The following is a 9,919-nucleotide window of genomic DNA, read 5'->3' on the forward strand; positions in this document are numbered from 1 at the left end:
ATTTTAGTGAGAGGCCTCTGACAAAGTTTGTGGCCTGAAGAAAAAAAACATAACAAGTAAGAAGGGAATGAGAAAAACAACGCTAAGAAAAGAAGATGGACCTGGATTAATGAATGGGCACAATGCTCTTCGAGACGAGTGAAGGATGCTTGAAGTAGGGCCGCCTGGTCGCGAGGAGGACAGATAGCTTCATACAGCTCCCAAGAATCCTGCCCTGATAGAGTGCTAAGAACTGTGCTATTTGAGGAAATTTTCCAATCTGGAACCAGCTTGTCACCATTCAACTGTGCAGATAGATGATGGGGGGATCGCAGTTCCTCGCGAGCTTTCTTCCAGCACTCAGATACATCGTTAAAAAGCTCCATGTTCCTTGCCTCCTCAGCTCGAGCGGATTCAGATTGGGGATTGCTCCTGAAGGGGAAAGATCGGCTGCGTACGTCAGGACGCTCGGGACTTTTGCTCCTCCTCCTACGCCGACCGGTTGTAACACCAGGGATAGATTCATCTACGTGAGATCGAACTGGTGACCGTCCTTCATTGGGCGATCCGCGATCACCACGTAAACCCCCCGATTGCGTATCTCCACTCACGACCTCGATCGGAGCCCTCTCATTAGGCACGTTTGCTGTCGAATGCTCTAACTCAGGCTGAGTGGATGCAGCAGATGGAGCAACTGTAGGAGGGGCAACCGGAGCGACTTGTCCCGCTGCTGCCCTCGCCTGGACAGCCCGAATGCACTGAGTAATGCGAGCTTGATTAACCATGTTATCTGCGAAAAGGGGAAGGTTCAAGACAACTGAATTATTAAGAAAAGAATAAATGCAATATAGGGATAAAGATTCACCTAAAGATTCATCAACTTGGACGGGAGCAGGAGTTAGGCGTGCGAGCCAGAGGATTTCTTCTACCAGAATTTTCTTCGGATCGTAACGATAAAAGGTGAGGCTATTAATCTGGTCCCCCTCTAGTCCCCCTCCTTCAGTAATTGGATTAGGCTTCTCTAACACTCAATCGAGCCTAAAGGGCCATTCGCGACCTGAAGGAGGTCGAATAAATACGAATTTCTTTTTCCATGGACCCACATTAGAGGTAAGAGGTTCGAGGAATCTACACTCTTTGCGGGCGGAAAGATAACAGAACCCCCTATCAGCAGATCGAGTTGAGGTAGTAAAGGAACACAAGGACCAGAAGTTGTCGATACTGGGTTCTAGACGATGAACTTTCATAATAATGATGAAAAGGATAATATGTCGAATCGAATTCGGAGATAATTGCATTGGACAAAGGTTCAACCTAGTAAGGATATGAGCCACTGGTGGAGCTAAAGGGAGACGCAATCCAGCGTCAAAATGGTGAAGTGAAAACGAACAAAAACCCCTAGGGGGATAATGCATCCTATCGAAAGACCAGGGAATGACAAGCTCATAACCATGGGGGATGAAATATTTCTCTTTTATTTTGTGTATCTGTTGTTTTACAGTGCTCACTATTCCAGCCCACGAATTTTGATCCAACATAGATTGGAATCGTGCATAACTATGAGTTTCTTTGGAGTCATGTTCTTCTTCGTGAACATTGTGACGTGATCTATGACGAGACCTAACCCTAGAAAGACCCCCTAACAGAACAGGGGGAAAAGCCATACGGGGAACACTATTTGATGCAGACTCAGAATTAGTAGAAGAAGAAGACATAGTACCTGGATATAGAAAGACGAAGGTCGCGAGCAATAAGATGGCGATCCAAATCGAAGAAGAGGAAGAGACAGCAGTTGTTCTTTTTGAATTGAACATCTATATCTATAGAGCATAGGCGCCTGAATACGAACCATTGGATGAAGCACACGTAATGACACGATTAACGAAGCAAGCAGGATGGGGCCACACGTGTCGTCACCGGGTTCGAGGATAGTGATCAGAGCAAAGCGACGGTTCAACTTTTGAAAGATGTGACATCACACTTGCAGAAGTTGGGGGCAAATGATAACGGTAGAAAATATTAAAAGGACAAAATTACCCTCCACTAAGGGTAGCATGGTAAAATCAACAAGAGAACATGGGGATCAGTTTAAAAAGAGGAAGAAACATCCTGACCCTAAGGTTTTGCCAAATATCAAGGAGCCATATCAGCCTTGCAATAGGTCGGCTTAATTATAGCCAATCTACTCGATCTAAATAAGGAAACCTGAGTGCATTTAGCATATACTTTCAGACGGTTCTATATATATGAGGGACAATGGCAAAAAGAGGTAACGTGGTTTTTCACTAAGAAAATTCATCTCTAAACAAACTCCCTCACTGAAACTAACTTGAGCGTCGGGGTGCCCTCGTCGGGGATAAACCCGACTAGTCTCACCTTTCTGTGCTGTAGGTTACGGATCCACTCGGAAGGCCTCTGGAGATCGCAGTGTGAGATCATTTTTCGAGCAGGATCAGCAGGGAATGCTGCATTCCTGAAACGGGACCTGCGAGGCCACCACCTATGCATAACCAAGAGAGAATACTGCTGACTGAAGGGGTGGACAACCAGCGAGAGGGATGAAAGCATGATCAAGAGAGAATGCCGCCGACTCAAGGGGTGGATAATCAAAGAGAGGGATGAGAGCTTCCTCGTGAAAGAAGGTTGAGTCATGAGTAAAAGGGTAAGGCAATTTCCGTGTATAATACGTTTGATGCCCTACAATTGCTAGATGATGCACAAGATACATCTCGGGGTCATATACCGAGACCGGAGACTGGAATACAGACGTTGCATCATGTGTTAACCTCATTTTGAAGGAGATCAATCTCAGACGATTAAAGCACATGGAACAAACACCCACCACTATGGCATTAGTAATAGTCGAGGGTATTAGAAAGCGAATTCATAGCCTCACCTTGCCTAGATCGATCAATACACGAGCTTTATTTGGATTGTGGCGTATCCCTTGGCCTGCCAGAGGAGGTACCGCTGGATGATCGAATTATTTTAATTTTCTTTCTTTCTTTTTTACTTAATCAACTTACCTTTCCCGAAAAACCCTCAATCTTTGAAACCCCTCTCCACCGCTTCAAAAAATCCAAGAAAGAGAAGAATCACCAGAAAAATTCAAGAAAGAGAAAAACCAAACACCCTCAGATTCATTTCTCCTTTCCTCTGTTCTCTTCTCGCCCAAAAAGATGCGGAAAAAAACATGAAGCGAAGCAAGCGTAAAGACGTGCTGCTTCGTTTACCAATCTGCACATGCAACCTCGATGGAGTTAGTGGTGGAGTGAGCCAAGTTTGGCCCACTCAGGGCGGCGAAAGTGACGGGGCCTGATGGTGCCCTTGTGCAAGAGAAGTAGCGGCAGAGGTTGGGTACAACACAAAATAATTCGAGAAAGAATAAACCCGCTGGTAGAAATTCTGAAAACTGCTGCAATATTCGTTATATTTCATTTCTTGAATTTTTGGTGAAGAGGTTTCTTCATTTGATATTATTTTTAGGTTGAAGTTGAATTTTTTGAATTTCGATATTTAGAATTTTTACTATTTCGAAATTTTCAACCACACTTCCTTTTCAGCATCATAAGTAGTTGTTTGAAACTTTTTTTTAATTTAAAATGGGGAACAATAATTTTTTAGTCCGTTAAGTATGCCTAATTTTAGTTTTAGTCCTATAAGTATGCCCATTTTTTATTAGCTCCAGTAACTTGCAAAATTGATTAGTTTTAATCCTCCGATCGATTGGATTTATAATTTGCGCCGAAAAAGTGACATGGCATGACACCTAGATGTGTTTTTGTTGATTTATAATCCTATATGGCTAAAATTATGATGTGGAAGACAAGTTGGCCATCTTCTGTGCAAGTTTGGAGAGAAGAAAAGTCACCTTTCTTCCCTCCAACAGTGCAAGTTTGGAGAGAAGAAAAGTCACCTTTCTTCCCTCCAACAGATGGCCAACTTGTCTTCCACATCATAATTTTAGCCACATAGGATTATAAATCAACAAAAACGCATCTAGATGTCATGTCATGTCACTTTTCCGGTGCAAATTATAAATCCAATCGACCGAAGGACTAAAACTAATCAATTTTGCAAGTTACTGGAGTTAATAAAAAATGAGCATACTTATAGGACTAAAACTAAAATTGGACATATTTAACAGACTAAAAAAAAATTTTCCCTTTAAAATGTAATCAGAAGAGGACTATGTGCTTTCTTTGTGAATCATACTTTCTGTGTGGCTATACTTGTAGCAGTGACTTACAATTAGATCAATTCAAATCTAGCAGCATGAATCTGCCGGTCTTATCTTGCTTATGTTTTAGTCTTATTGTCAGACATTACTTACCTAATATATAAGAATTTTATCTTATTGTACTTCATTTTTCTGGTAATCGTAGCCGTGTTTTTTGGGACAAGAGGATCTCTCAGGAGGTTACTGGAGATGCACTGGGCGAGTTATGTTATTCTTTTTCCACCAATGTTTTAGGACTTTATGCTGCTAATGGTTTTTACTAACATGGACTTTACTTAATTTAAAATGTAATCAAAAGAGGACAACGTGCTTTCTTTGTGAATCATACTTTCTGTGTGGCTATACTTGTAGCAGTGACTTCATGATATAATTGCTTGAGTTGTTTGTTGTTGTTTGGTTTTAAATGATTGTACACCAGAAATCCTTTAATTTTCTTTTTTGTTTCAATTTTTTTTATTTACTTCTTTAATATTTATATGGGCATTTGGTGTTTTATAATTCTTGATTGCACCAGACTAGAAGATTTATTTTCTTGATATTTTTTTGGCATCAGTTATAGGAGAATAAGATACAATATCAAGACCGTATTGCAATAACAGGACCAATCTGACTTAAACCATAAGTCTTAGTTGTGAACTTTTCTAGTGATCCAAACCAAACAAAAAGCAACCATCCATAATTACATTACTAGTCATTGAATTCTTAACAAGAAATGGAAATCGTATGCCAAAGTAATCCAATTACTCCTCCATGCGATTGTCCTCGGTTTGCTATTGGGAAACCTTGACCTTGAGCTTTGGTAATGTGAGTGAGGGCTCTTGTTGAAGAGCATAGGGCTTGACCATGTGAATGCTCTGCTCCAATTCCTTGCTTCCTCTCTCTGCAATTGTGCGTTCTTTGCTTCCCTATAAACTGACTTTACCGATCTTCTTAATGGCCAAGAGTGTTTTCTGTTGGGAATGACACTAATTTTCCGAACTCAAGGAAGTCCTTCCATGTGTTTAGATGAAAACAACACTTGTCCTTATCTAATTTCCCCATGAATACAACTATTTTTAAGAGAATAAGGTTGTAGTTGAACATTTATTTTCATATCTATATAAGGAATTAAGTTGTTGATGTCATGCTCAAGTGGAGAAGTTCTTTCGCAGCTGTCCTGTACGACCTTGATCTCTATTTGTTGGTTCACTTCTAGTTGTTCATGCTTATTCTCTTCGATAGTTTAAATATATTCTTTACAGGTGTATACCGATCTTAGCTGATTGTTGTAGAGTGCCACAATTTGGGAAGAAGTTGAACCAGGTACATAGTGTTATACTAAAGCATATTGATATTTTCAGGCTCTGTTGTTTCTGGACAAATGACCAGTTTAATTCATTCTAGTCTCAACCGTAGGATATGAGTTGTTGCCCTTTTATTCATACCTGGGCGGTCATGTTGCATGTACACCTTCCAAGTGAATGCCTGAGCTAATAGCACAACTAGTTTATACCACCAAAACCTGTTTAATCTATTCTACTCCTTGCCATAGATGTAATTTGCCCTTTTGTTCAAACCTCTATGGTTCATGTTACATATTTTTGTTCACTTGATTGTGTACATCTTGCAAGGGAATACTTGTGCTAATAGACTCGGTGCATGTCTATTTGTATCCAACTTACAGACAATCGTTAATGCCCCAATGTCATTTTGATTCTGAAATTTAACTTGGAAATGTTATGCTTTCCTTTAAAAGTGAAGTTAGAAATTGATGCATTTTTTAAAGAAGATTTTTTTGGTGTATTTGTGTTTCTTCTTGCAATTTTTATGGTTAATTTTTTACCTGAAGGATATTGTATAATAATGTTAGTTATATCATATAAGCTTTCTCCTTGTGCAGATTCTAGTACAACATAGTAAGACAGTTTTCCTGGGGTTGAAGACACGTATTAGTGTTGCACTAGTTTCTATTGCAAAGGAGCAGGCTAGTTATGGGGAGATTACTGAATCAAAGGTTTATTTTCTCCTAATTATTTATTGTTAGTCTTAGTGGATTATTTTTATAAGTTTGGGGCTATACTCTTAGTCTGAATCCAATTTTCTAATATAGGTTGATGCTTTAATGTCTGTCTCTTCTGTGACTAATCGTTTCTTCTTAATATAAGATGGTATTAGTAGCAGAGACAGCTGATTCATACAGCTATTTAGAGTCTTTCGTTGCTATATTAATACTTCTAGCTAGGCCTTGTTCATCAATTATCTTGATTTTTAATCTTCGAACTTGTTCGTGAACAACTATTTAGGAGTCTTTAGTTGTTATATTAATACTTCTGGCTAGGCCTTTTCCACCAATTATCTTGATTTCTAATCTTTAAACTTGTCCTTGAACAGGCTGGCCACGGAGTAATAATACTTAACATTCTTTCAAAATATGGTATGTGGCCTCTATTCATACTATTAATTAGACAATGTCAGAGATTCAATCATGCTATTTGATAATCTTATGAAGTCCTCCTTATATGCTTTCAGTTGGGCATGTGTTGTATTTTCCACTGATGTTATTAGTGAGCTGATTTTGTACATTCTTGTACTCAATATTCAACATATGCCCATATATTCATAACTTAACTGTCTAGTTTGCATATTAGCAACTTTAAGTTTTATCCTTTCTTGTTCTCAACGCTTAATAATGTAGTAAAGCATGAACTCCCAACTTTCCTCAACGATGTTCCTTGCTATGTTGCTTGGCATCCTGCCTTCCATAATATTATTTCATGTTTGAAACAGCATTCTCCTAAATGATAGAAGGAAAGAATGAAGAAATGTCAACATCTGAGTTGTTTGGCGGAGCAAGAATCCGTTACATTTCAAAAATATATTCATGGAGAGCTTGGAGGTTTGTGCGGTTGATTTGAATGTTAGTGAGAGTATGTAATTGTATGTCGTAAGCTACTTTTCATGTTGAGAAAGTAGATTTTTTTAAAGGATTGTCTAAGTTGAGAAAGCATAAATTTAATTTAGCTTTCAGTTTATTCTTCTTCTTCTACTTTTCTAATATTTTTGTACTGCTCAATGCTGCATGCTGATTATTTTTACCATAGAAATTAGTGAACACAAAGTATATAGACAAAGAGATGAGTGCTTCATTGTGCATATGAAGTAGAGGGATAAGATGCAGAGTGGTTAACCTAAAAGAAACAATTTCAAGTATAACAGAGGCTTGTATTATTCGTTTATGCAATTGACTTAGTTGTGAATCTCTATGAGTACATGTATCAAGAATGATTATGCTACTCAAGATTGGTTATGATCAGCTACACCCAAAACCCTTCTATTGTATTTGCTATCTAAAATATGCAACTTGTTAATAGATCTGAAACTTTGAAACAATTAAACATGTTGTTCAATTTGAGAATTTGATGTCATTCGGGTTTAGGCCTTGAACTGATATCCCTTTGTCTATACCTGTATCATTCAGAATGGTACCATGATGCCAATCTGGACCATCATGAGCTTTGTGCTTCATGTTTCCACTATGTCATCTATAATTTGTTTTGACTTGTATTGAAGTACTGTAGCTCATCCAGGTCTTGTTTATAAGAGTGTCACTTTTAGTTGTGTGTTGTGTGTATGTAATGATTGTATGATGGCTTTATAAGTTATTGATTGATGGTTGGTTAAGGCTTCATTTTATCAACTACTTATCTTTTTAAGCAATGCATTGGTAGTTCATAGTTATATGTAGACATTTGCCACATCTATGCATTTGACAGCGTCTTTGTGTTTCAATGTTTTTGGACCACATAGGTAAGCAAGCTTGTAGTACAAAGTTTGGAGGAATGGTCCAAGAAGGCAGTAGAGCTTGAGGAGTCATGAAGGCTTTAGAAGTAAGCTCTGTTCGTTATTTAGTTTATTCAACACTGCTGAATGATGCACAATACACTAATTCCTCTTGTGAACGTGCAGTTTAATAACTCTGGTTGAGGAATTTTGAACTTATATGTTTGTCTTCATGAATGCTCGAAACCAATAGCAAGTGTGTGAGGTGGCAAAGAGGAGGAATACTATAGCTGTGTTGGAGGCTGGGGCTTGGAAACAATGACACAGATGATGATTAAAGAAACTAGGAAGTCTTCGCAAAGTCATAATGGTGCTACAAAGTTGATCATTTTCTTCCCCCCCACTTTTCATTTCATCCATGAAGAATGTCTCTCTTTTTATGTGTTTGTATTGTTATCTTGAATTCTTGATATTTATCATCTACATTATGGTGTAGTACTTTTCTTTTTATCTATAGCAAGTTGTTCTTTTAATAAATAGTTTTGGTTGTATTTTCAGTGGTTTCCAATTAATTTATTACTGTGATGTGGGCATTTCTCATCCTGTTTTATCTGGCTGTGCTATTATGTTATCTCATTCAAGTAAACAAAGTGTATTCTTCTTTCTGGTATATCAAGCTTTGTGAGACATACTTTGTTGTCGGGATGCCATTTATTGTTTAGCATTTTAGGGTTAAGAGTCTTTGTTCAATTGAAATTGCATGAAACTTTTCATATTCCAACTTTGATGTGAAGGACCCAATTCATCATTGGAACGAGATAAAACCATTTTAAAAGTAAAGAATTATGTGACATGTGTAGTGTTAATTAACACATGCGAACCAGAGGGTAACTTCTTTTCAAGATTTCATTTATCTTTTGTTATACTATCAAACTACTTTTTTTTTCTTTTGCTAGTTATTATCAAACTACTTTCATTTATATTATTTTTCTAGTTTACTCTTAGTAATTTGACAAATAAATGTGATTGTAGGAAGTCATAAGATTGAGGCATAAATGTGCACAAGCGTTATATGATTGTTGCTTTGATTAAATGTGGATTAGTTGAGGCATAATTTCATGCATTTTGAATTGCTTTGAAAGAGAGTTAGAATGTCTTCGCTTCTACTAAGTCTTAGGATTCTTGTGAAACTACTTGATGTTGGAGACTGCTATACGCCTTAAGAGAGCATTTGATTCTTATGAAGGTGTCAATCTTGCCTATAAGACCGATCTATCAAAAAAACGATCTGATGGTGTGCCAATTGACTATGACTAGGAGAGGACAAAACTATCGGTGAAATTTTTATGGCAGTTTACAATCTTACTTTGCACATTTCTGATGCCTTATATCTACATCTAATCTTGTGTTTTGTGAAATATATGGGTTGACTTGCTTCTCAGATAGTGGTTAAGTAGTAACAATATTGAATTAAGTGAGATGGTATGAAAAAGGAAAAAAAAATATGACAAGTATTCGGGATTAATTGAAAAGATGAATATGATTTTATATTATGTTGTGTGGTTCTTGATCTACGTCATAATTTGAGTTCATAGAATTTTCCCTTGATAAATTGTATGTGGTATTGGAAAAAGTGATACAATAAAAAGACAACCAAAAGATGGTCTTTATGAGTTGTTTAATGATTATAAGTTAAGATATGGTCATACTCACCAAGGAACACCAAAAAGCCCTGGGTCATCATCTAATTGTGTTTATTCACCATCTTCCTCTGCATTTGAGATTGAGCATGATCATGAGGTGACTCATAAGTTTACCATTGAACAAAAGTTCAATAAGTACAAAACAGGGGGTAAAGGTGATCGTGTGAAATCAGAATTGGGGAAATATTTTAGTGAAGATGTTGAATACATAGAGAAAATTTTGATGTATTAAATTGGT

This window comes from Sesamum indicum, linkage group LG9 (assembly GCF_026168435.1).
Source record: "Sesamum indicum cultivar Baizhima isolate 11 linkage group LG9, ASM2616843v1, whole genome shotgun sequence".
NCBI lineage: Eukaryota > Viridiplantae > Streptophyta > Magnoliopsida > Lamiales > Pedaliaceae > Sesamum > Sesamum indicum.